This window comes from Somniosus microcephalus, chromosome 6 (assembly GCF_052327205.1).
Source record: "Somniosus microcephalus isolate GS21.2 chromosome 6, FLI_Smic_1.0, whole genome shotgun sequence".
In the NCBI taxonomy this organism is placed as follows: domain Eukaryota; kingdom Metazoa; phylum Chordata; class Chondrichthyes; order Squaliformes; family Somniosidae; genus Somniosus; species Somniosus microcephalus.
The window spans coordinates 106,818,918-106,841,960 of record NC_140992.1 but is presented as its reverse complement, the minus strand read 5'-3'; the positions used below and the strand labels follow the sequence as shown (position 1 = coordinate 106,841,960).

At 45.7% G+C, this 23,043-nt stretch overlaps 1 long non-coding RNA gene across 1 annotated transcript in view; it reads left to right on the top strand.

Annotated features, from left to right (window-relative positions):
- The window catches only part of LOC147115970 (uncharacterized), a 358,073-nt gene extending 335,493 nt beyond the window's left edge, over window positions 1–22,580 (top strand). The window contains exon 4 of the long non-coding RNA XR_015078594.1: window positions 22,154–22,580. This is a non-coding gene — a long non-coding RNA (uncharacterized LOC147115970). The remainder of the gene's footprint in view (window positions 1–22,153) is intronic.
- The last annotated feature ends 463 nt before the right edge of the window (window positions 22,581–23,043 follow it).

Genomic DNA, 23,043 nt, shown 5'->3' with positions numbered 1-23,043 from the left:
ACGGAGAAGAAGGGAGAGCGCGGGAGACGCCATTTTTGAAGCCGCAGCGGAGAAGAAGGGCGAGCGCAGGAAGAAAGGGAAGCGCGGGAGACGCCATTTTGAGCCAGCGGAGAAGAAGGGAGAGCGCGGGAGACGCCATTTTAGCCAGTCTAACCACACCCAGGGATGCCGAAGAGTAGCAGTGTCATAGCGTTCGACAATGAAGTCGAAGATTGGGCGACATATGTGTAACGCATTGAGGTGTACTGCAAGGCGAATGAAGTGCCAGATGCCAGGAAAGCACTGGTTTTGTTGAATTCCATGGGTGCAAAAACGTATGGATGATTGCGAAACCTAATAACCCCAGAGAAGCCAGTGGATAAGGATTTCGAAAACATAGTGGAAATCCTACAGGACCACTTAAACCCCACACCGCTGCTGATAGCAGAAAGATTTAAGTTTCACAAAAGGAACCAGCATAAAGACGAAAGTAATGCTGAGTATTTAACGGAACTGCGCAAGCTATCGAAACACTGCCAGTTTGGAATGGGACTAGCAGATACGTTAAGGGACAAGTTTGTGTGTGGTCTTCAAAGTGAAGGAACCCAGAAACGGCTTCTATCAGAAAAGGATCTTACGCTGGACAAAGATTTCAGCATGGCAGTATCACACGAAGCAGGCGCACGGGGCGCTGCAGAGATACAATGGAGACTGCAAGAATATGGCACCAATGAAATGTCATATGGAGCAGGGAAGTGTTATCGCTGCGGCAGAACAACACACGACCAGAAGGATTGTTGGTTCAAGGACCAAGTGTGCAGACAGTGTGGAAAAGCAGGACACATAGCAAGAATCTATAGGTCGGGGAAGAAAACCAGCAGCAAGAAATCTCCACAAGAGAAGTACAAAAAGGTACATAAGGTGACGGAGAGTAGTTCAGACGAACAGAAAAGTGATACAGACTCCGGAAGCAAGGAGCTGGGTTGTCTGAAACTACATAATGTAATCAAAATGGAGGATCACCAGACTATCTGGGTCACGCTCAAGATAGACGGAGTCCAAGTGAAAATGGAATTGGACACAGGATCAGCCCTAACAGTCATAAACCGAAGGGACTACAAGCGGCTATTCTCACATATACCCTTGAGAGCTACAGAGATTGTCTTGAAGACGTACACGGGGCAAAAAGTCTACCCCAAAGGAAAAATAAGGGTGAACGTGATATACAACGGCCAGGAAATACCAAAAATGGACCTATATGTATTGCCAGATGGAGGACCACCACTACTAGGATGTGAATGGATCCGGAAGATACAATTAGATTGGCATTCCATACAGGCACTGACGGTAGAGGCCAAAAATGATGACGACGTCACACTTGGACGACTGTCAAAAATGCTAACTGACGCACAAGAAGTGTTCCAGGAGGGACTCGGAACACTAAAAGGCATAACAGCGACGATTAAAATAGAGGAAAATGCAAGCCCAAAGTTTTTTAAGGCCAGACCGGTGCCTTATGCGATCCGCCCAGCCGTCGAAGCAGAGCTGGAAGGTTTGGAACGTTCAGGAGTACTGTCCAAAGTGGACTGGAGCGAGTGGGCTACACCCATCGTTCCTGTAATGAAGAGGTCATTGAGTAATACGCCTGGGGAACCAAAGAAGGTTCGCATCTGTGGGGACTTTAAGGCGACAGTGAACCCAGTCCTTCACACGGTACAATATCCGCTTCCGCTGGTTGAAGATATTTTCGCCTCGCTATCTGGAGGAAAATGCTTCACTAAGATTGATCTGGCCCAGGCGTACCTGCAAATGGAGGTAGGAGAAGCCTCGAAACAATACCTCACGATCAACAATCACAAAGGTCTCTACCAATACAACCGGCTGGTGTTCGGGGTAGCATCGGCTCCGGCTATTTGGCAAAGGGCAATGGATCAAGTCCTGCAAAGGATTCCAGGGACCCAGTGTTATTTGGACGACATCCTGGTCACGGGCAAAAATGACAGTGATCACCTCACCAACCTGGAGCAGGTGCTCACTAGATTGAAGGAATATGGGCTACGAGCTAATCGCCACAAATGCGAGTTTTTCCAGAAGCAGATCTCGTATTGTGGCCACGTTATTGATGAAGAGGGGTTACATAAGTCCCCTGAGAAGATTGAGGCAGTAGTCAAGGCTCCAGCACCGGAAAATGTGTCACAACTGAGGTCGTTCCTCGGGCTGGTGAACTACTACCATAAGTTCTTACCAAATTTGTCTACAGTATTACACCCACTGAACACCCTACTGCAGATGGGGGTACCATGGAAGTGGAATGACGAATGTAAACGAGCTTTCCAGAAGTGCAAAGAATTGATCACATCAAAAGAGGTGTTGGCCCATTTCAACCCAGCACTATCAATTCGGTTGGCATGTGATGCATCACCCTATTGCATTGGAGCGGTGCTGTCGCACAAATTCCCAGATGGGTTGGAGAGGCCAGTAGCCTTTGCGTCTCGGTCACTAACCTCAGCCGAGCGCAACTACGCCCAGATTGACAGGGAGGCCCTCAGCCTAGTATGGGGAGTAAAAAAGTTCAACCACTATCTGCACGGGCAGAAGTTCACCTTGCTGACTGACCACCAACCACTTGTCTCCATCTTTAATCCAAAGAAGGCGTTCCGGTGATGACTGTGCAACGGCTACAAAGATGGTCCCTTTTTCTAGCGGCAAACCAATATGAAATAGAGTATAAGGGCACGAAACAGCATGGAAACGCTGATGAGCTATCACGCCTGCCACTGCCTACTGCGGAGGAAGCACCAGCAGTGGACCCTGTCAAAATATTTTATTCGGCGATAATTGAACGCTTGCCAGTAACTAACGCGGATATAGAGAAGGAGACCTGAAATGATCCGACACTGTCTCGGGTATATGATTTGACGGTGAAGGGATGGCACATGGCGACTCACTGTTGCCAGCATTCTCATCCAGAAGAGAACAGCTGTCAGTATGCCAGGGGACAGTGATGTGTGGATCCCGAGTGGTAATTCCACCCAAGTTAAGGGAGAGAGTGCTCAATGAGCTTCACGAAGGCCATCTGGGATGGGTGAAAATGAAAAGCCTTGCTAGGGCTTATGTGTGGTGGCCGGGAATCGATCAACAAATCGAGGACCTAACAAAGAGCTGCTCAGGATGCCAGAAGGTCCAAAATGCACCACCACATGCCCCTCTACACCCATGGGAGTGGCCCTCCTCTCCATGGCAACGGGTGCATATTGATTTTGCTGGTCCATTCATGGACTCAATGTTCTTAATAGCAGTGGATGCACACTCGAAATGGCCTGAGGTGATCAAAATGTCCTCCACCACTACGGAGAATACGATTGCAGTCCTACGGACCATATTTGCCAGGAACCGCTTGCCAGAGCAGATTTGCTCTGATAACAGACCACAGTTTGTGTCCGAAGAGTTTCGGTAATTTATGAGAAGGAATGGGGTACGGCATTACACATCCGTCCCGTATCATCCAGCCACAAATGGATTGGCTGAGAGGTTCGTACAAACCTTTAAAAAGGCAGTAAGTGCCATGTGCGATGACGACATTCCACTGCAGCATATGGTGGACAATTTCCTGTTAGCCTACAGAAATGCGACACATGCAGTTACCAACCAGACCCCGGCCATGATGTTCTTTAACCGAAGGTTGAGATCTCATCTGGATTTGCTCAGACCAAATGTGCGAAGAAATGTTGAGAATAAGCAATTCCAGCACATCAATGAGAAGCCGACAACGAGCTTCAATGTAGGACAACCAGTATTGGCCCGCGACTACCGAACAGAGAAATGGCAACCCGGACGATATGCACACGGCAGGGGCCACTAATGTACACAGTGGATGTCGGGGAGAACATTGTGAGACGCCATGTTGACCAGATCCTAGAGTCACAGGAACGAGTCAACCCCATGTCTAGCGTACCTGGTGATGAACCTGACATACCGGTAGCATCTACCCCAGAAACAGTAGCATCCGAAACTGATGAACTAACCGACGACAGGGGGCCAGAATCGCCTCCACACCAAGAACAAGAGACTCAGGAAAGGCGCTATCCAGAAAGGATCAGGAAGCTGCCCCAAAGACTGAATCTATAAATGGACTATTTCAGTTACTGTGCATGTTAAAAGTGTTAACTGTTATTTGAATGTTATGGTACTGTTAATCTAAAAGGGGAGGAATTGTAGTGTATGTACCTTTAAGAGAGAACTACTTTTACAGCTCCTGTATACTGTAGTACCGGCAGTGACCACACCTGTATATAAGCCCTGAGCAGGCATCTGTACTGTTAGTTATTAGACTACCCTCATCCAGTAAACACCTGTTGATTGTTGATCTGCAGTCTCCGTCTATTTATTGAAGAACACCATACCTTAAGATTCACGGATTTAATAAGGAGAAAACTGTTCCTAAGCAGGAAATCCATTTCTGGGCCACCAGCGATCTAACACTCAAAAACATCAGTTTCTGCCCCTCCCGAGTTGAAATTCAAAGACAGATGTATTTGCAACATCTAAATCCATCACACCCAGCCAAAGACTTAGAAGATGCCATGACCAAAGTCAAACTGGCAAATTGTTCATTGTTCCTTCTACATATGTGAGCTACCATTTTAACAAGTGGTTGTAAAATGGTCAGGTTTAAGTTTTTGTGTTTAATCTATGAACTGTAGCCCAGTTTGCGTTTACAATATGATTTGGTGATCACCGCTGCATGAAGATTATTTTAACGTGAAATTGGAGTATTTCTCCAATATGTACTTGTAGTGTATGTACCTTTAAGAGCCCCTGTGTACTGTAATACCGGTAGTGACCACTCGGGTATATAAGCCTGTATAGCATCTTGTATCTTTTAGTTCACCTCCAGACTTTGTTCAGTAAACACCTGTTAAACCAACTCCTGCATTCCGTGTCTCCATTAACACACGGATACAACAGTGGCGACGAATTGGAAACGGACTTACCTGCAATTCGGCAGCACCTCAAGAAGATCGATTCCTCAGACGAAGGTCGAAGAAAAAGAAAGAAGAAAAAAAAAACTGTGGTTTCACCAGCTAGCCGGGCTGGTGGCAGGTACTGCACTAATCCTTCCTGGGCGGCGGGCTGGGGCTCGATCGGGTGGCTCTGCAGCGGGGCCGAGCAGCGAGTCGGAAGGCGGAGGCAAACAGAGACGGAGGGTGGAGCACTCTGGAGACCGCCGGCACTGCAAAGCAGGTCGGCGTTCGGACCAAGCAGAGGGAGGGAAAAGTCCCAGAGAGTCCGGCGGGAACGAGTCTCCAACTATTAAAAATATCTGTGTAAATAAAAACCGCGGAGAACAACATTGTCAGCAGCGGCAGCGGCGGGAAAGCGCGGGAGACGCCATTTTTTTCTCGGCAGGGAAGAAAGGAAAGCGCGGGAGGCGCCATTTTTGATCTTCAGGATGCCTAAGACTGGCAATATTACTGCTTTCAATAGTGATATAGAGGATTGGACCACATGTGGAAAGAGTGGAGGTATATTGCACAGCGAATGAAGTAGAGGATGATAAAAAGGCATCGGTACTTCTAAATCTGATGGGCGCAAGGACATACGGGCTGTTACGAAGCTTAATCACTCCAGCCAAACCGATGGACAAGAATTTTAAGGAGATTGTTGATACCCTACAGGAGCACTTAAACCCAACACCGCTGCTGATAGCGGAACGATTCAAATTCTTCAGGAGGAATCAGCACAAGAATGAAAGTAACGCTGATTACCTCACCGAATTAAGAAAGCTGTCAAAGCACTGCCAATTCGGGGCAGGACTGGCAGATTCTCTACGAGACAAATTCGTCTGCGACCTCCTAAGTGAAGGAACACAGAAAAGGCTACTTTCTGAGAAAGATTTGACACTGGACAAGGCTTTCAGTGTGGCTGTATCATACGAAGCAGCAGCAAGAGGAGCTGCAGAGATACAGCAAAAGCCACAGGACTTCGGCACCCATGAAATGACACGGGGTTTCGAGAGATGTTATCGCTGCGGCAGATCCACCCATGACCAGAGGGACTGCTGGTTCAAGGACAAAGCATGCAGGCAATGCGGAAAGATGGGACACATTGCACGTGTATGCCGATCTGGAAAAAAAAAATCCACTGACAGAAAAAAAATCAATAAGGAAAAGTACAGAAAGGTACAAATGATGACGGACAGTAGCTCCGAAGACCAGAAGAGCGATAGTGACTCCGGAAACAAGAGACTAAGCTGTCTCAAATTACATAATGTAATTGCCAAAGAAGATTACCAGACCATTTGGGTTACCCTCACGATAGCGGGGTCCCCAGTTAAAATGGAGCTAGATACAGGATCAGCTCTGACCGTCATAAGTCGACGGGATTACGAGCGGCTATTTCCACATATACCTTTGAAAGACACATCCATTATCTTGAAGACATATACGGGGCAGAAAGTATACCCCAGAGGGAAAATAAGGGTGCCTGTTGTATACAACGGCAAGGAAATACAGAAGTTGTATTTATATGTTCTGCAAGATGGTGGTCCACCGTTGTTGGGACGTGAATGGATCAGGAAGATACGTTTAGACTGGCACTCCATTCAGGCACTGACGGTGACCAGTAAGAAAAAAAATGATGATGACGTCATACCTGAACGATTAAAAGACATCTTGGTTAACGCCAAAGAAGTGTTTCAACAGGAACCAGGAACCTTGAAAGGCATCACCGCCTCAATAAAAGTGGAAGATGTGGCAATTCCCAAGTTTTTTAAGGCAAGGCCGGTGCCATACGCAATTCGTCCAGCAGTCGAGGCAGAGCTGGAGAATTTGGAAAAAGCAGGCGTGTTATCCAAGGTAGATTGGAGCGAGTGGGCAACGTCCATCGTCCCGGTCATGAAGAAAACGTTGAATAATGATAAATCTGAAGAACAGAAAAAAATTCGCATCTGTGGGGACTTCAAGGCGACTGTAAACCTGGTCCTTCACACGATACAGTATCCTCTTCCGAGGATAGAAGATATTTTCACCTCACTATCCGGAGGGAAACGTTTCACCAAAATTGACTTGGCACAGGCATATCTACAGATGGAGGTTGAGGAGGCCTCTAAAAAGTATCTCACGATAAAGACACACAAAGGCCTGTACCAGTACAATTGACTGGTTTTCGGAGTAGCATCAGCTCCAGCTATCTGGCAAAGAGCTATGGAGCAAGTCCTGCAAGGGATTCCGGGGACTCAATGCTACCTAGACGACATCCTTGTAACAGGAGAAAACGACAACGAGCACCTTGCCAATTTAGAGCAGGTGCTCACTAGGCTGAGAGAACGGGGCCTATGAGCAAATCGCCCCAAGTGCGAATTTTTCCAGAAACAAATATCATATTGTGGCCATATATTTAACGAAGAAGGGTTGCATAAGTCACCTGAAAAAATTGAAGCGGTCATAAAAGTCCCAGCACCTGAAAATGTCTCACAATTAAGGTCGTTCCTGGGATTGATAAATTACTATCATAAATTTTTACCGAACTTGTCAACTGTTCTGCACCCTCTTAACACACTGCTACAAATGGGAGTAATTTGGAAATGGAGCGAAGACTGTAAACGTGCCTTCCATAAATGCAAAGGCTTGATCACGTCCAAGGAAGTGTTGGTTCATTACAACCCATCACTGCCAATCAGACTGGCATGCGATGCATCCCCTTATGGCGTAGGAGCGGTATTATCGCATAGATTCCCTGATGGCTCGGAGCGGCCGATAGCTTTTGCGTCACGCTCATTGAACTCAGCTGAGCGTAACTATGCCCAGATCGACGGGGAAGCACTCAGCCTGGTGTGGGGAGTGAAGAAATTCAACCATTACCTACACGGACAAAAATTTACCTTGTTGACTGACCATCAACCCCTCGTCTCCATATTCAACCCTAAAAAGGGCGTTCCCATTATGACAGCGCAAAGGCTACAGAGGTGGTCCCTTTTCCTAGGGGCACACCAATATGACATAGAATACAAAGGATCAAAACAGCATGGGAATGCTGACGGTTTATCGCGCCTACCGCTGCCAACGGTAGAAGAGGCACCTACAGTGGACCCAGTGGAGATGTTCCACTCCACCATAGTGGAATGTCTACCAGTAACAAATTCTACCATTGAAAAGGAAACGAGAAATGACCCGACTCTCTCACGAGTCTACGATTTAACGGTGAAGGGATGGCCAGCACATGGCGAACCACTGTTGCCAGCATTCTCGCAAAGAAGAGAACAGCTGTCAGTGTGCTGAGGAACCTTGATGTGTGGATCCAGAGTGGTGATTCCACACAAACTCCAGGATAAAGTGCTAAAGGAGCTTCATGAGGGGCATCTGGGTGGAGTGAAAATGAAGAACCTAGCCAGAGCGTTTGTGTGGTGGCCAGGTATCGATGGAGACATCGAAGAAATGACCAAGAGCTGTCTAGGATGCCAGAAGGTCCAAAACGCCCCACCACAAGCCCCTCTACATCCATGGGAGTGGCCCCCATCTCCATGGCAAAGGGTACATATCGACTTTGTTGGTCCATTTATGGACTCAATGTTCTTAATCGCGGTTGATGCACACTCCAAGTGGCCGGAGGTAATAAAGATGTCCTCCACCACCACGGAAAAAACCATCACAATATTAAGGACCATATTTGCCAGGAATGGGCTGCCTGAACAGATCTGTTCTGATAATGGACCACAATTTGTGTCTGAAGAATTCAGGAAGTTCTTAAAAAACAATGGGGTTAAGCACTACACGTCCGCCCCATACCATCCCGCCACCAATGGATTAGCTGAAAGGTTTGTCCAGACCTTCAAGAAGGCCATAAAGGCCATGTGTAATGAAGACATAAATCTACAACATAAGGTAGATAACTTCTTGTTTGCGTACAGGAATGCAACACATGTGGTTACAAACCAAACTCCCGCCATGATGTTTTTCAATAGAAGACTAAGATGCCGGCTGGATTTGATCAAGCCAAACATCAGAAGGGACGTAGAGAACCGACAATTTCAAGGCATGAATGAAAGGCCAACTAGAACCTTCCAGATAGGTCAACAAGTTTTGGCCCGGGACTACCGTACCGAGAAATGGCAGCCTGGAACTATTTGCACATGACTAGGACCGCTGATGTATACCGTGGACATTGGTGAAAGCATAATAAGGCGCCATGCTGACCAGATCATAGAGTCATCCGAAAAGGGACAACCTACACCACAACTCTATACGCCTAATGATGAAGCAGAGATACCCATAGTATCTACCTCCGATCCGGTGATACTGGAACCAGATGAACCCGACGCTGGCATTCAAGCCGAATCGACCTTGCCAAAAGAACCTACTACACCACCGAAAACTACGACACCACCGAGGCGTTATCCGGACCGAGTCAGGAAGCCTCCAGAGAGACTGACTTATAATTGATTAACTGCAGCAAATGTGTAGATTATTGTTCTTGTAACATGTTAATTAATGATTACTTAAAATGTTATGTACTAATTATCTAAAAGGGGAGGAATTGTAGTGTATGTACCTTAAGAGCCCCTGTGTACTGTAACACTGGTAGTGACCACTCGGGTATATAAGCCTGTATAGCGTCTTGTATCTTTTAGTTCACCTCCAGACTTTGTTCAGTAAACACCTGTTAAACCAACTCCTGCATTCCGTGTCTCCATTAACACACGGATACAACATTACTCTTGTGTTAGTTTGTGTGAAATGCAAGTTTCCATCTTTTACTGTCAATATTTTTCTCATTATAAGTTTGCTGGGCACTTAAAAATACAACATTTTGTTTTCCGCTCTAAAATGCAGTTGATGCTTTACACTAACTTTAAAATTTTAAGTGGAAAATTTCACGCAATGGAGGGATTTTCCTCAAGGGTGGGATCGGTGCTGGAAGCGGGTCAGGTGGGACTTCCACTCACTGGAACATCCCCATCATGACCGCATCCTGGTTTTTCTGGGCGAGGGTCAGTCAGGTTCGCAGGCCAAGTTCCGAGTAATATCCCTGCTCTGCAGTGCGGGGAAGGAAATGCTCAACTGTTGGTGTTGACCTTTTTAAAAAAAATCATTTATGGGATGTGGGCGTCGTTGGCAAGGCCAGCATTTATTGCCCATCCCTAATTGCCCTTGAGAAGGTGATGGTGAGCCGCCTTCTTAAACCGCTGCAGTCCGCGTGGTGAAGGTACTCCCACAGTGCTGTTAGGTAGGGAGTTCCAGGATTTTGACCCAGCGATGATGAAGGATCAACGATACACTTCTAAGTCAGGATGGTGTGTGACTTGGAGGGCAACTTGGAGGTGGCGGTGTTCCCATGCACCTGCTGACCTTGTTCTTCTAAGTGGAAGAGGTCGCGGGTTTGGGAGGTGCTGCCGAAGAAGCCTTGGCGAGTTGCTGCAGTGCATCTTGACCTGATTTAGGCAGCAGCTTAAAGCGATTGGTCAACACTTAATGGAGAAAAGTGTCGGAAATGCAGAGACACGAAATGGATTGGGAGCCCAGCCTCAATTATTCAACATGAGGAATAGGACAAGGGGAGCAACAAGTTGGCCTTACCATTGATGGTGCCTGGTAATCGCAGACAAGGAGCTCTAAATAACTCTTCTATACCGGCGTTATTTTGGGGAAGTGGAGCTGGAGTAGGCAATAAAGGAAGTGGGACAGTCCAGCGAGTCCCATCATCCTGCTATCACTTACATACAGTGGGTGGTGGGCAAGCACTGGACATTGTGAACTGGCTCCTTCAGGGTGGGGGGGGGGGGTGGTGGGGGGTGCTAGGTAAAATAACTGTGGCTAATTTTAGAGTGAGGATTCAATTCAAGGCTTCTCCGCCCCATTTCCCCACATTCTCCACCCTGGGACTGACTGAAAATGGTCAGTTTTTATGGGAAAAATAAATACCTGCATGTGCTTGTAAGGCTATGTTACATTATTCTTCAACTATAGACTTTGAATTCTGATATAGAAAAGTTATACCCAGAGTGTTAGTTAGGGGAACTGAACACTGGAGCTGATACAATCTGAATTGGGCTGTTTCAAGACCATTTAGAAACATGTGAAACTGGCCCATTGAGATGTACTTTGTTCTTTTAATAAAGATGTTGTTGGGCATTTGCAAAGGAACAAAAGCTTGCTGTGCATTCATAGCGCGACCTCCTATTAGTCACCAGGTATCAGCTGTCTGGAGCTGGAAACAGCAGCAACAGTAGACCTGTTCTAAACGCATTAAAAAAAAATATACCTGGGGATTGAATTTCTGCTGAGCTTCTCCTGATCGTCCACTGTAAAGTCAGTGGAAGATATGTGAAAAACCTGGAAAAATGGCATAAACGCTGTTTACATAATTTCTCCAGGGTTTCCACAGAACTTCTGCTGAAGCAATGGCAGACGATCGAGAGAACTCCAGCGGGAATAACTGACACTGGTATTTTTATGGGCGGGGTTGTGTGCCGCCTGATTCTTGGTGATGTGAGTGAGGAGTTGCCTTGTTATGGGAAGCTGGTATAATTCCTGATAGTTATTTTCTGGTGGGGGTGAGGGAGAATAACATTTGATTCCTGGTAGGTTTATGGAGTGGGTGTTTTAGTTCTTGCTGCTTCTAACTTGGAATGATGGGTTGAAATTTTAGAAGTAAAGTAACGTTGATATATGTATCAGCAGTAACTCTTAAAATGTTTTATCTGAGCAAAAGTATCACTTAGCAGGAGTAGTCAGCTAAAATTGAACTGAACACAATCTGCATTGATTAAAAATGGATTGAGATGTTCAATTTCTATTTAGGCAATGGAAATATTCTGTTTCCAAGTTTTCAATGGTAATGTGAAAACAGCATTCCTCTTTGAGAGGAATAAATAATATAGAATCATAAATATTATGTTAACCAAAAAGTACTTAAAATCAAAGATACAAGTGTGTTTATAATGGGGACATTTGTCCCTGCTACAGTTATCATTAGCTGAACCTTGTTTTGTCACCCAATATACAGAAATATTTCCCATCTGGTGACGTGGCATTATCAAATGGATCATTATGCCTTCCATAGATTAAAACATGGTAAAACATTCAACCAAAAGAACTCAGTGCCTGAATGAGGATTAGAGTTATATTGATAAGCACTAATGGAGATTATTGAACGCTGTGTGGAATATGATGACTGCTAATCTGGCGGCATTCTTTGAACTGCCATTCCAGGAAGGGCATCTGGTCGGGGGGGTGACATGGAATGTGACTCTGGGTAGATATTTTGGCGCTGTACCTTGCTTAATTTTGGGGATGGGGACAGTGAGGAAATTTACAGAAGTTTTCCTCAGAGGATCATATGATTCTGATGATGTCAGTGATAAAGTGGATTGTGTATGATCTGTGAAAGGAGTAGACTTGAAAGGCTGAATGAACCTTTAATCAAGCCATGGTTTCTTGTGTTGTTATGACGTTGCCCCTTTAGAAAGAAAGAACAAACTTGTATTTATATAGCACCATTCATGTCCCAAAGCACTTCACATTCAATGGAATACTTTTGAAGTATAGTTACTGTTGTTATGTAGGTAAGCACAGCAAATAATTTGAACACAGCAATGTCCCACAAAGAGCAATGAGATAATTGACCAGATCATCTGTTTTTGGTGGTGTTGATTGAGGGCTAGAAGTTGGGGAGGATATCTTCTTCAAATAATGCCATGGGATCTCTTACAGTAGGCATGAAAGGTCTTGGTTTAACATCCCATCTAAATGATGGCACCTCCAACAAGGTAGCACTCTGTCTTGTTTTACACACTTTGTACAAAAAATAATAAATTGCAGGACAACGGAGTATTACAGTTTAAACTCTTTAATGAAGCATCAGGTCTGTAAGCTTTCTCAATCATCACAGCACCGTGTGGACAAGATGGAGCCAGGGCCCCTGGGTCTTCTAAACAATAGCAGTCCTTACAGATGCCTGCAGGCCAATGACAACTCAGCATGTGATCACATATGAATATAATAGGTATTCCTTACAGATGCCTGCGGGCCAATGATAAATCAATATGCAAATGTTACATCCCCTTCCTTTTAAAAGAAAAATGTTATGCATTACTTTTGAACCTTTCTTCTACATAATGTTCTCAGTAGCATCAACATATAAGTAAACTCAACATTTAACTAGCACTGAAAACATCTCAACGTTTCAATAACGATGTACAGTTTTTTTTAGGGCAGCGATCCGCCTACACCCTTTGACAGTTCACAATCAAGGATAACTCTAGGCTTGACCTCTCGTCCCGACCTTGTGTGGTATGGAACTGAGCATGCTCCTGAATCGGTCAACAAATCAGGTTCAGGTTTAAGTTCAGGTAAGTATGATGTGTTTTGTGTATTGCTCTGTTCATCACACTCTGTTGAACTGATCCTCTCGTCGGAATGACGGTGTTGTTCCTTGGTGTTCAGGAGGTGCCTGCGATTGCGGCGCCACACCTGTCCTTCTGGGGTGCGGATGTGATACGATTGCTCATTGTCAGCTGGCTGGAAGACGACTGCTGGCTTCCAGTAGTCATGCTCCTGGATTCTGACAGATTCTCCATTGTGCAGCGGCGGCAGTAGTCTAGCTGACATGTCATAGTATCTCTTTTGGTGTTGCTGTCTCTGTACACATTTTGCATGCACTTGCTTGCAGCTGACGACCTCTGGCTGCAGCTGCTGGTTCGTGCTTGGAAGGATTGAGCTAAGTCTGCGGCTCATCAACAGCTGTGCTGGTGACTTGAAGTTGTCAACCGGAGTGTTGCGGTACTCAAGGAGACTGATGTAAGGGTCTCTTGTCCGCTTTGGCTTTGTCCATGAGTGTTTTTGCAATCTGGACAGTTTTTTCAGCAAGGCCATTACTTTGAGGGTAATGTGGGCTTGATGTGACATGTGTGAAATCCCATGCCTTGGCAAACGACTCGAACTCATTTGATTTGTATTGGGGGCCATTGTCTGAGACTAAAGTCTCCACAATGCCATGCCTGGCAAAGGCTGCCTTTAGCTTCTGGATCACAGCTGCAGATGTGGTGCTGTGAAGCTTGTCCAGTTCAAAAAATCTGCTGTAGTAATCAACAGTCACTATGTAGTCCTTGTTGTTCCATGTGAACAGATCCGTTGCCACGACCTGCCAGGGCCTGTCTGGGATACGGTGAGGTATCATGGGCTCTTTGACATTTGATGGGTGGCGTTCTAGACAAATGGAACATTTTCCAACAATGTCCTCAATGTGTTTGCACATTCTGGGCCAAAACATAATGTCACATGCTCTTTGTTTGCATTTTTCCATGCCCATATGTCCAGCATGAATTTTGTCAACATCTCTTCTCTGAGACTGGTAGGAATAATGATTTTCTCCCCTTTGAAGACGATTCCGTTGATTTGTGACAGTTCGTCTCTGTGGTTCCAGAATTCAGATATGCTCTGAGGGCATTTCCTCCATTCCTCAGGCCATCCTTCATGTATGACTTTGCTCAGCAGTGTGAGTTGTGTATCTTTCTCTGTTCCTGCTTGGATCTCCTTCAGTTTTGAGTCACTCACAGGTAAGCTGTTGTACACTATGTGCACCTGCACATCCATGCCTTCACTGAGGCTGCAGTCCTGGTAGCTAAGAGACTTTCTGGAGAGTGTGTCTGCGACAGGAATGTCCTTGCCTGGATGGTGAATGATTGTGAAGTCATACTTCTGTAGCTGAAGGATCATTCTCTGTAGCCTTGGTGGGGCTGTGGCTAGTGGTTTCCACATTATTGACTCGAGGGGCATGTGGTCGGATTACACAATGACTTGTCAGCCATAGACATACTGGTGGAAATGCTTACATCCAAACAGAATTGCACATAGCCCTTTCTCGATTTGAGCATAGTTGATTTCACTGTCTGAGAGAGATCTGGAAGCGTAGCCGATGGGCTTTCCTTCTTGCAGTAATACTGCGCCTAGTCCGTACTTTGACACGTCCACTTGTAGTCTGAGCTCTTTGTTGGGGTCGAAGTAGGCAAGAACCGGTCCTGGTTCTCTGGTGATTAAGTCTTTCATTTTCTGAAATGCTATGTCATGTTGTTTGTCCCACAAGAGCTCATTGGATTGTTTGAGCAACTGACACATGGGTGCGTTGATTTCGGAGAGGCTCGGGGCAAACTTGGCTAAGTAGTTAACCATGCCTAGTACTGTCTCTAGCTCTGCGCGGTTCTTCAGCGGCTCCATCTTCTTGATGGCGGAGATTTTCTCTGGATCCGGCTTAATGTCATCAGTTGAGAGGCGATGCCCGAAATAACTAACCTCGGTGGATCCGATTATGCTTTTCTCGGGGTTGAGCCGGATACCTTTCTCCCGTGATCTTTGTAGCATCGCACGGAGGTTCCTGTCATGTTCCTCTCTATTCCTGCCATAGATAAGGATGTCGTCTACAATTGCGACTACTCCGTCGAGGCCTTCATAGGTTTCGTCGATCTTCCGCTGGAATTCATCCTGAGCTGAGATAAGACCAAATGGTAAACGCAGAAATTGGTAGCGTCCAAATGGTGTGATGAACGTTGTTAGCTTAGATGACTCTTCCGTGAGCTCGATTCTCCAGTATCCTGATCGTGCATCCATTACACTGAAGTAACCTGCTCCCACTAGCTTGGGTGTGATGTCATCTAGCGTTGATAGAGGGTAGTGAGGGCGTTTGATAGCCTTGTTCAAATCTCTGAGGTTGAGACAGACTCTGAGCTTGCCTGTACGTAGCTTGTCAACCACTACTAACGCGTTGACCCACTCGGTCGGTTTTGTTTCCCGGACAATGAATTTTGTATTCTCCATGCTCTGCAGATCCTCCTTCAGGCGACTACGTAGAGCAAGGGGTATCCTTCTCGGTGGGCAAACCACAGGGGTTGCTGCTGGGTCAAGGTGTATAGTGCATTCACCTGGGAATAGTCCGATTCCTTTGAAAACGTCAGCAAACTCCTCCTTGACTGTCTGCTTCTCAACTGGTGCTGTCAATGATAGCACTAGCTTGACGAGGTCCATGTCTAAACATGCCTTTAGACCTAGCACTGGAGGTGCTCGAGTGTCAACAATGTAAAAGTCCAATATCATGTCACTTTCTTTGTACTTGCATTTCATCATGCATGTGCCTTTTACATTGAGCTGCTCACCCCCATAGCCGGTCAGTCTACGTGAGGTGGGCTGTAGCTCACACTCATCCTTCAAGCTGTGATACTCACTCAGAGGAATTACATTAACCTGAGATCCAGTGTCTAGTTTAAACTTAAGCTCTTTGCCCTGTTTTCCTATCTCAATATCAGCATAGGCTTGCTCAGTCCCTGAAATCTGTTTTTTCTGTAACACAGAATCAATAAACAGATCCTCTGCATTTGGCTCTCTATCTGGCATTTGGCTGTCATTCACTGTGTGTACTATTTTTCCGAAAACAGTCCTGCAAGCCTTAGCAAAGTGGTTCCGTTTACCACATTTAGTACATTGTCTTCCTTTGGCAGGGCAGTACTTCTTTTCTCCATGCCAGTTGTTTCCACAATATCCATAGTTTTTGAAGCGTGTTATGTCTGTGTCGCCCATTTTTAGAACTCTCACTGTTTTTTCTGTTCTGAAACGCGCTCTCTGGGCAGTGTTCTTTGGTGTGTATCTATTAACTGCGTGCACTGTCCGTTCACTTGAGCTGCTCGTGGTGCCGGTTATGGTTTTCAAATGTGCTTGGGCTATCTCGTGCGATCTAGCTATGTCCATAGTTTTGTCCAGCGTTAGCCCGGACCCAACATTCAAAAGTTTCTCTCTCACTTTATCACAGAATCACAGAAACCCCACAGTGCAGATAGAGGCCATTTCGGCCCATCGAGCCTGCACCGACACATATCCCACCCGATCCCTGTAACCCCTACATCAACACATATCCCACCCTATCCCCGTAACCCCACGTATTTAATCCCCCGAACACTAAGGGTCAATTTATCACAGCCAATCAACCTAACCCGCACATCTTTGGACTGTGGGAGGAAACCGGAGCGGAAACCCACGCAAACACGGGGAGAATGTGCAAACTCCACACAGACAGTCACCTGAGGCCGGATTCGAACCCGGGTCCCTGGCGCTGTGAGGCAACAGTGCTAACCACTATGCCACCGTGCTGAATATATTCCAAACACAATGCGGTCTCTGACCATCTCATCTTTATTTGCATATACACAGTCTTTTACCAGCAGTTTTAACTCAGTCACGAACTGTTCAAACGACTCACTAGCTCCTTGTACTTTCTCCTGAAACTTGTACCTAGCGAATATCGTATTTGTCTTGGGCATCAAATATTCTTCAAAACGGTCAAAATAACTTTTCAGTACCTTTGCTTCATCCGCGGTGAGAGACCATGTGTTAAAAATGTCTCTCCCTTTTTCTTCGATCCACAAGAGTAGATAGCTGCATCTTTCTTCCTCCCCTTTGCTTTTCAACGGGCCCGAGAACATCAACTGCACGTGTTGCTTGAACTTGCACCATTCCCTATGTAAGTTCAAAGATCCCCAATTCATTTGAGGTAAGGGAGCTCCAACGATGTCCATTTCAAATCCCTGTTCTGACACCATGTCTTGTTTTGCACACTTTGTACAAAAATTAATAAATTGCAGGACAACTGAGTATTACAGTTTAAACTCTTTAATGAAGCATCAGGTCTGTAAGCTTTCTCAATCATCACAGCATCGTGTGGACAAGATGGAGTCAGGGCCCCTGGGTCTTCTAAACAATAGCAATCCTTACAGATGCCTGCAGGCCAATGACAACTCAGCATGTGATCACATGTGAACATAATAAGTATTCCTTACAGATGCCTGCGGGCCAATGATAAATCAATATGCAAATGTTACACACTCCTTCAGTACTGCACTGAAGTGCCAGCCTTGATTATGTGCTCAGGTCTTGGATTGGGGTTTAGATCCCATGACTTCTGACTCAGAGGTGAGAGTGCTGCCACTGAGCCAAGGCTGACACTTTTTAAATGTCATTCAATTGTTAATGTCCTGATATGCAGATTGCGATGAGAAAACAGCGTGAATGACTATAAAGATATCGAAGCCTGCAAATTACTGTTGATAGATATAAATCATGTGAACCCTAAAATCTTTTGTAACAAATTCCCCTCTGGGCAAATACTTCTGTTGAAGTAGCAGAGATGGGAATTTGATATGTATGTAAGAAGAAGTATGCGATAAGATCGCTCAATAATTTCCACATTATGAAGATTTTTGGGGGGAGGGAAAAGGGGTAAAATATTTTAGATAACAGATGAATGCTGAGGAGTCAAGAGGCTTGGAGAAGCAGGGTGGCAATGATGATACTTCAACTTCTCCCACACTACCAGTTAACTGGAGCAAAATTTATCCTACAGTAATACTAACTCCCTGTGGTCCTATTGGTAATGTTGTGAAAAGTTCCAAGTGTACTTTAGTCAGTGCCTATAAACAAATGGCCCATTAGATTCAAAATATTGTTGACTGATCAGGAATTCAACAGAATTTTGGCAATCAAAGCTGTGTCTCACCATTCTACGCCAGTGCGTATTCGGGATGTAGCAATGCACAGACCACTGCAGACCGCCTGCTGGTTCAAACGCACAGAATACTTGAACAATTTTTTAAAAAGAAAAGTAATGTGGTGTCTCCCCAAAGTCTCAGCAAGTTAATCCTGCGATTAGCTGAGCCCTGCTGACCAGGAAGGTTGTAGGTTGGATCTGCACTCTATGCTGTATTAGCTAACCTCATGGGGCAGCAGCAATGCATTACAGTTGGGGCCCATGGCCAGGGTTCCTTGCCTCTGATTGCTACTCACAGACCATTACTGGAATGGCACTTGGGTGATGACAGGATTGACAGTCCATTGTGAGGCGCTATGGATGGACCATATCGTCCGCATGCCCGATACGAGACTCCCAAAACAAGCACTCTACTCAGAGCTCCGACACGGCAAGAGAGCCCCAAGTGGGCAGAGGATATGCTTCAAGGACACCCTCAAAGCCTCCTTGAAATAGTGCAACATCCCCACCGACACCTGGTAATCCCTGGCCCAAGACCGCACAAAGTGAAGGAGAACCATCCGGGAAGGTGCCGAACACCTCGAGTCTCTTCGCCTGGAGCAAGCAGAAGCCAAGTGCAAACAGCGAAAGGAGCGCACGTCAACCCAAGCACCCCACCCACCCGCCCCTTCAACCACCGTCTGCCCCACCTGTGACAGAGACTGTAGGTCCCGCATTGGACTCATCAGTCATCTGAGAACTCATTTTTAGTGTGGAAGCAAGTCATCCTCGGTTCCGAGGGACTGCCTAAGAAGAAGAAGAAGACTATGTGATTAAACAGCCTCCTAATGCACACTGTCCAGACTTACACATAAATAATGGCCACTTGGACAAGACACCAGTGTATGACCAGTGCCAATGGAATGGAAGCAGACCCCAGCAAGTAGTCAACGCCCTCAGGAAAAGAGGGGTTAAAATTGTTGGAGTTAATTGGCAAGCGGGTGATGAAAAGCTTTGTTTTGTTTCAATTGAATTTACCTTCAAATTTCTCCTTTTATTCCAGCAAGGCAGTTATTTATACAAGGGTCTTTTGTTGTGATTCACAAGGAGCACTTTCGAATCTTTTTTTCCCCCTTAAGTCTAATTTAATTAAATAAGAACAGAAAAAAGCTGAGAAATAAGGCGGAAGGCCTGTCGGCGTCTGAGAAGGGAAAAAAGACAGGTTAGTATTTCGGGTGCAAAGCTGACAGATGCTGACAGGCTTATTGTTTATTTCCAGCATTTTCTGTTTGTATTTCAGATTTCTAGCTTTCCCCAGTTTTTCTTTTTTCTCTCTGTTCAGTGAAACCCTGCTCAGATCACACCGTCAAAACTAATTAAATTGTGATGCGAAGAAACCTGTGCTCTTATCTTGTAACCTGTATTTCCAATGGGAAGCCAGTATAAAATTGCATTTTTAACATCTGTGGTTTAAAGCTATCTATCTAACTTCAAAGTGCTTGTGTGCAAGTTTCCTTTGACTAACAATAGGAGCAGAGTGCAAGAAGATAGGAAAAATGCATCTTACCCTGGGCAAGATAACCATCAAATACACACTCGTGCTCCCATTGTTTTCAAAGAGAGGAGGCGGTATTGATTTGAGCTGCCTGCTCAACATAATCATAACATTTCTGTTGCAAACATGAAATAACCAGCCCCACTAAAAATTATAAATAATTCCCCTGTATAACATGCCACAGGATGAGTTATAGAAAACATTGCTGTCAGTAATGGCCTTTTCAAATTTCTGGCATGTCATGGAAAGAACATTACTCACTTTCGACCTATCATCCAAGTGCTGTATCTCTGTCAGTAAACTGCTCATATTAAGCACTGAATTGATGCTTTATTCAAAGGAATATGAGAGAACATTTGGCCTATCACTGCAAATGTGACAGAAGTGGTCAAGCAGTGATGAGTCAAATTGTTAACTTTTTTTTGTCATTAAAATTCTGGAGTACATAAGGAATGAATCTGGCCCTTTCTTAGGGGTAAATTTTGCTAGTTGATGCTGCCACCGCAGATCCTTGCTCAACGGGAGAGCAGATTGAATTATCCGCCGCGGAAGTCACCCTCACAATTCACCACTCTCCCAATTCACCAATCTCCTAATTCACCAATCTTCCAAATCACCAATCTCCCAATTCGCCACCCTCCCAATTCACCAATCTCCCAATTCACCACCCTCCCAATTCACCACCCTCCCAATTCACCAATCTCCCAATTCACCACCCTCCCAATTCACCACCCTCCCAATTCACCACCCTCCCAATTCACCAATCTACCAATTCACCAATCTACCAATTCACCACCCTCCCAATTCACCACCCTCCCAATTCACCACCCTCCCAATTCACCAATCTACCAATTCATTAATCTCCAAATTCACCAATCGCCCAATTCACCACCCTCCCAATTCACCACCCTCCCAATTCACCAATCTACCAATTCATTAATCTCCAAATTCACCAATCTCCCAATTCGCCACACTCTCAATTCACCACCCTCCCAATTCACCAATATCCCAATTCACCAATCTCCCAAATCACCACCCTCCCAATTCACCAATCTCCCAATTTGCCACATTCCCAATTCACCAATGTCCCAATTCACCCATCTCCCAGTTCACCAACCTCCCAATATGCCTCCCTCCCAAATCGTCGCCCTCCCAATTTGCCACCCTCCCAATTCACTAATCTCCCAATTCACCAATCTCCTAATTCACCACCCTCCCAATTCACCACCCTCCCATTTCACCACCCTCCCATTTCACCACCCACTTCACCAATCTCCCAATTCACCAATCTCCCAATTCACCAATCTCCCAATTCACCAATCCCCCAATTCATCACCCTCCCCAATCTCCCAATTCACCAATCTCCCAATTCACCAATCTCCCAATCTCCCAATTCACCTATCTCCCAATTCGCCAATCTCCCAATTCGCCAATCTCCCCATTCGCCAATCTCCCCATTCGCCAATCTCCTCATTGTAGCACCAGCTTTCTGGTCATTTTTATGAATCGTATTTTATATCCAAAACCCCAAGAAAAGAACTGTACTCTTGGGCACACTTGTGGGAGTGGCTTAGGGAATCGGGTTGCAAGCCAGGCTAACCTGACTAAGGTGCATTCATATGCAAACGGCCATCTCACACTGACAGGCTGGGAGGAAGGGAATCCAGGCTGATTGACGTCATCACCATCTAATATGATTACTGGGAACAATACCACAAGAGGTAACTCAGAGACACTATCAATAAAACACAGTCCCAACCGAAACTGGTGGAAAGCAGGAGATGGCCAGGCCATTGTCTTCCAGGAGACAAGCCAGTTAAGCAAGTTCAGTTTGAGATTGAAACCCATTACCTGCTAATGGAGGCCATCAACTCAGGAAATGACAGACATCCAGTAATCAGCACTCATTGTCTCTCCAGGTGCCAAGCCTGGGAGCAGGGAAATGGAATATCACTTTTCACAAAGATTTCAAAGGTCATGAGTCACTCCAGGCCACAGGGGGGCCCAGACAGATCACTTGAGTCAATGCATCAATCAGTATTGGCAGGAGGAAAAGCGATGGGTTATGGGTATATCAGGAGCCGTTCAAGGGCTGCTCTTTCTACTCCTCAGCAGCAATCTACAGTGAGTCTCCCGAATGGGGCTCGGCTCGACGGAACACCGGCAGAAGCTGAGCGCTGCTCTTCATCCCTCATCAATGGACCTCGACTCAAACTGAAACTTGGATACCGCGTCGGCGGTACGGAACCAGGAGCAAGACGTACAGGAAGAAGCTGCAAGCAAGACAATGGGCAATCGGGGTGAGCATATTGCCTGCACCTACACATCCACGAGACCACTTAGCTGTCTGAGGGGGTGATTGTAAGTCCCAACCAAACCTTGGAGGGGTTTAGTGCTGGGATCCTGTGTTCGTTTATTTCACGGGATGGTTCTTTTATTAGACTGTGGTAATTTAGCACAGTATGGCTTGTTGGACAAGCTAGGGTTGTATTGTTTTGTACTTTTATGAGTGTTATTGTTAATCCTATTAAACACAATATGATTGAGGTCAAACGGGTTTCCGAGTCTGATCTGTCCATATAATCCCTATCGTCCAGAACTTGTAGTAAGAGGTGTGTTTTCGGTGCGTCTGAGAAAACCACTTACACAATTCACCAGCATCCCAATTCACCAATCTCCCAATTCACCAATCTCCCAATTCACCAACCTACCAATTCACCAATCTCCCAATTCACCAATCTCCCAATTCACCACCCTCCCAATTCACCAATCTCACAATTCCCCACCCTCATAATTCACTAATCTCCCAATTCACCAATCTCCCAATTCACCAATCTCCCAATTCGCCAATCTCCCAATTCGCCAATCTCCAAATTCATCACCCTCCCAATTCACCTATCTCCCAATTCACCTATCTCCCAATTCACCTATCTCCCAATTCACCACCCTCCCAATTCACCAATCTCCCAATTGTAGCACCAGCTTTCTGGTCATTTCTATGAATC